A 5,311-nucleotide genomic window follows, 5' to 3' on the forward strand; every position below is an offset into this window, starting at 1 on the left:
ATCTTTTGCCTTCCACCCTACTGTGCTGCCAACGCCTTCTGCCAGGACCATGGCAAAGCGGATGTGGTCATCTATCGATGTGGAGTCCCCGAAGGCCTTCAATGCCGGCAATCCTCTACCAACAAATGGATCTCTCATCGGCCTGCTATCTAACCCGCCAGTTCCCCCTTTCAAGGTGGATCATCACCGCTCTTCATGTTGTTTATCTTCATTTAACCAGAGTATGCGAGCAATGCTCACACTAGTATTTGTGTTTATGCTGTTTAATTTAACTAGTATTCAGAATTTGCCTACTATCTCAATAGGTGTTCATGGGCATGATGGCATCCTAAGCCTTGTTCACCCTGGTGCCTGGTTCTTCGTCCATGGTAGCGCTCGGAAAGTGGCCCTGCGAGGCATCCCCTGATGGAGGCAGCCACCCACGATTCCGTGCCATGCTACGCTGGTCATTTTGGTAAAAGTCATTTGCCTTCTCAATTAGGTCGCTCTCCCCCTTATCCTATATGGGCTTAAAGTCGACTTGCATTGTGCAGCGCTTCCTCCATGTCGGCGCCATCCTAGGTTGTGGGGCTTTCCCTCGGTGGTGTTGGAGAGTCGTCCCATCTCCGCTTACCACCACCGAGCCTGTCTGTCCCTGCACAACCCTCTATTTGGAAGTGGGCGAATCGTCAGAAGAGCATGAATCCTCAGACAATGGAGATTACCATCAATTATTGAAGGATTACCGTGAGGTCCAAGTGCATTTGTCGTATACCAGGCTGAACACCAAGATGTTGTGCGGTGAGCTAGACACCACGTGTGATGCACTTTAAGCTTCTAAGAATCAAGCCTTCCAGGCGTGAGCTGATTTGGTGATCACCTAGCAGCAGGACCAATACATGATGAACCTTGTTGTGGTACTGAGCACGCGGGTTGACACCCTATAGATGTCCATGCTAGCCGCCTATAACATGGCCTTCCCCATTAGAAGAGTGGATAATTTGAACTATGGTGAACGAAGCCATTCGTCAGGGGGCTACCACTGCGCTGGCTACTACCTAGCTTTAGATTAGCACATTAGTGAACCTCAGAGTGGCGGAGTAGGGTTTTCCACCGTGTTCGACAGACGATGACTTCGCCGATCTGATCGAGAGTTTAGAGCCGGCCGCTAGTGCCATCTTACTGAAGGTGGACATGGACGAGATCTTGCATGCCAACCTTGACCCTTGATCTATGGGACATATCAGTAGTATTAGTAGTCATGAATAAGTTTGATCTGCGAGACGCCCATACAAAATATGTGAACTCTTATTTGCATGTTGGTGTTAACTTTTGTTGAACTTTGTATTAGGCCTTGTTTGGATGCATGTGTATCCACATCAATCCAGATGTGTTGGAGTGGAATGGAATGGAATTTAGTTTAATTCCACTCCAATTCACTTCAACACATGTGGATCGAGATGAATACATGTGCATCCAAACAAGGCCTTAGGTGGGTTAAACTCTGTTGAGCATTGTGTAGTTTAGGTCCTTTGGTCATTTTGTAGCTGTTTTGTAGCCCCTGTTGGTTGCATTTTGCTGCAGATTTCTTTTTAGTTATCTTTGATCTGATCTATAATATGCTAAACATTCATGAGTGCCTTTGATCTCTGTTGAAGCAAACTCATGTCTTTGATAAAATTTGTTGAACTTGAAGGAACCATGCAATGAGGAGTTCATCTAAATAAGTCTAGAATATTATTTTTGCTTTTGCTTTTTTGTTGTTTTGTTTCAATTTTATTTGTTTCCTCTAGGGATTTAATGAAAGTACATGTACGAAATAGGTTTCCATGTATAACATCAGATGTGTCTGACTCGATTAGATTTACGATGTTGGGACTTTCTTGTGTGCATAGTAATTTTGAATACCTACATGGCTCCCTAAAGGAAACAAATCTGAAGAAGGGACATGTGACAACCATTACAATTTTAGCACTAGGAGCAAGTTTTGCACTTACAATCCGTTGAGCGTGGTGTAGCTTTGGTTGTTTGGTTTCTATTTGTTTTTTGTTGCCTTGGTGTCTTTGTCAATCTTTGTTGAACTTGCAAGACCTTGTAGCGAGGAGCAAGTCTCGCCTCAGTGTAATGAAGAGCAAAGGAGCCATTGGTGTTGAAATGTTATTGCACACGTAAGAAAGTCCGACCGCAAGTCTTGTCTTAGTCTAATGTACAACAGAGGAGCCATTGGTGTTGAAATGTTATTGCACATGTAAGAAAGTCTGACCTCAGTACATTTGAATGCGTCTGACAGTATCCTCTATAGTTTTCCTTGTCTTCCTGTGATGCTTGTTATTATGTCATTTACGATTTTAAGTTTGGTTAACTTAATAGTAGCATAGCCTAGTAGTACAATTTGGTGGGTGCATTATAGTGTGCTTTTGAAGTGTCATTTTTTTGTATTTTGGAGTGCCCTCATCAGCATACCCCATGTACCCATGACATTAGAAATCAATATAAGTATTATACTATAGCTGAATTAATGAATGAGTAACTGCATTGGTCTAACTAGATCTACAATGCTACAATGTTTCTTGTATACCTCATGTTCAAGTAAGGACCAAAACAGTGAAGGAAGGAAAAGACGAGAAAAGGAGACCTGTGGATCGGATCTGTCACCTCTAAGGTGGCACATGACGGACACGAACGCTAATGCAACCACGCTCCACTAGGAAGACCCACCACCTAGCCTCCAAAAGGATGCCTGAGCCACCATAGTACAATGGGGATCCTCCGTTGACACTGCCACAAGTCCAACGGGCATAGATTTGTTTCCACTTGCAGGGGATATACATCCAACATATAAGTCAATCTATCCACATAGAGAACATATACTACTATTAGGACTCCAAAGACATGTCAACACAACTAGGCGTCTAGCGCAATGGTGAAGATAGTCTATTCCATGATCTGGGTCTTGGGTTCGACTCCTAGGTCTCATGGTTTTTTTAGTTTGAATTTATGAAACCCCGACGACAACAAGTGACACGCAAGCCATCGGGTCCACAGGTCGGATGGAGATGGAGAAAGGTCCCACTGGTCGTCGGGTCCCAAAGGTCGGATGGTCCCACAAGTACAAGTGACAAGCAAGCCATTGGGTCCCACAGGTCAGATAGAGATGGAGAATGGTTCCACAGATACACGTGACACATAAGTCATCGGGTCCCATAGATCAGATGCTGAAGTGTCCCATAGGTACTCATCAGATGGAGAAAGGACCGAGCAGAGACTTCTATGATGAATTGCAGGCATCACGGATGAGTAACTACAGGTCCCACAGGTACACGTCGGATGCAGAAGGGTCCCACAGGTACACGTCGCATAGAGAAAGGATCGAGCGGAGACTTTTATGATGAATTGCAAGCATCACGGATGAGTAACGGCAGGTCCCATAGGTACATGTCGGATGGAGAAAGTACAGTGTGGAGATCTATGATGAAGCTATTCATTACGGATCAAATATTGTCCATCATAGATGTGTAATTAGTTCAATGACGAAGCCCTATGTGTCATAGGTTGAGATGAGATCGTCATAGATGAGTCATGCGAGTGATCTGTGACAAAACCCTACACTCTTCTATGACGTTTTTTGTGACGATGCCTGATTTCATCGTAGAAAGGGAGGGTTGCTGGATCGTCACCGCTGATCTTTGACAAAACAAAAATATTCATAATAAAAAATGATCTTCTATGATGATTTCAGATTCATCATTAGCATTTTCATCATAGAATTAGATATTTCTAGTAGTGACTATTCATATGTATATTTAGCTCTTGACTTACCCCTATTGTGAGTAGAATATTGGTTATGATTTACTTCTCCATCAATACCATAAGTTATCAATACTCCTAGGTGAAGTGCTACAATGATATATTATCTGTGCGCTTGTAGATCCCTTTCATATATATATATATAGATATAGTCACATAAAATAATAAAGAGCTACTTAGTATTATTTTAGTAGTAATGCTAAGCAGTACCAACAAGCATCTCTGGCATCATCACTAGGGATGACAACCTGGTAAAGTAATGTTAAGAGATGTAGACATACATTTGGTGGCTACTAAAACAAGTTACAAGTTAATAAATACCAACAAACATTTCTGGCGCCATTGCCAGGAAAGGTAGCTAGGCAAGAAGGAAGTATTGATAAACTTATACTTATTGATGTGATTGAGATAACCATTGACCTCTGCTCAAACAGGCTTACCCTTGTTTTGTCTACTTTTATATCTTATGTAGGGTAATGTATGACTGGTTTTGACCTTCTAATAAACTATGTTGACGATCCAGAAGCATATTTAGGAGAACTAAGGCTAAACTCAAGAAAGTTTAAGCTTTAGAGTCAGAAGACAACCAGATAAGGTGAAGCTTAACACCTGAATTTGAAGCTATGGCTAACAAGACTCGCCACGAATTGTCAGCTCCAACTACAGCTAACATCCGTACTGGACCAATAGTCAATGTTAGAGATAATGGATTCGAGCTCAAGCCAGCTCTCATTAACATGGTGCAAGCAAGCCAGTTTTGTGGGAAGGCACATGAAGATGCGAGTGCTCATCTCCAACACTTTCTGAAGATCTGCAACACCTTCACCATCAAAGTAGTTACCAAAGATGCCATACTACTTTGCTTCTTCCCGTTCTCGCTTTTGGGGAAGGCAAAGCAGTGGTTCTACGCCAACAAAGATAGAGATACTACATGGGATAACTAGTCCACCACCTTCCAAGCAAAGTTCTTTCCCACAAGCAAGATCAATGCTCTGTGTGGGAGAATCTCAAGTTTTTAGCAACAACATGACGAATCTATCCCTGAGGCATGGGAATGCTTCCAAAATTATATATCAGAATGTCCTCATCATGGGATGGAGAATTGGTTACTCATGTAGACTTTCTACCATGGGTTGACCAACAGTCCCCGTGAGACTATGGATGCTGCTGTTGGAGGTGTTTTCTTGTCACTCACACTCCTAGCAGCAATAGCTCTCGTGGAGAAGATGACATCCAATCATGGCTGGAATGAAGAACGAGTTTAGACCCACAAGAGAAGTGGAGGTATGCATCAACTCAAGGAAGTAGACATGTAGTCTGCCAAGATGGACCTACTGATGAAGAAGCTTGAAGACCGAGCCAATGAGAAGCAAGAAGTCATGCATATTAATGATTCCTGCATGACATTGAAGAGTGTGGAAACACTAGGCATTCAGGGAACAGCTGCCCTAAAACCCATGAGGATGTGAACTTCATCAACACCAACTACTTTTGTCCTCAACAAAATCAAGGATGGAATCAGCAA

The 5,311-nt window shown here is 42.8% G+C and overlaps 1 non-coding gene across 1 annotated transcript; it reads right to left on the reverse strand.

Moving 5' to 3' along the window:
• Positions 1–4,773: 4,773 nt before the first annotated feature.
• LOC136506373 (small nucleolar RNA R71) lies at positions 4,774–4,882 on the reverse strand. Its single transcript, XR_010771582.1, has one exon. It is a non-coding gene; the product is annotated as a small nucleolar RNA R71 (small nucleolar RNA).
• Positions 4,883–5,311: the final 429 nt, after the last annotated feature.

Source organism: Miscanthus floridulus, chromosome 14, assembly GCF_019320115.1.
Source record: "Miscanthus floridulus cultivar M001 chromosome 14, ASM1932011v1, whole genome shotgun sequence".
Classification (NCBI taxonomy): Eukaryota; Viridiplantae; Streptophyta; class Magnoliopsida; order Poales; family Poaceae; genus Miscanthus; species Miscanthus floridulus.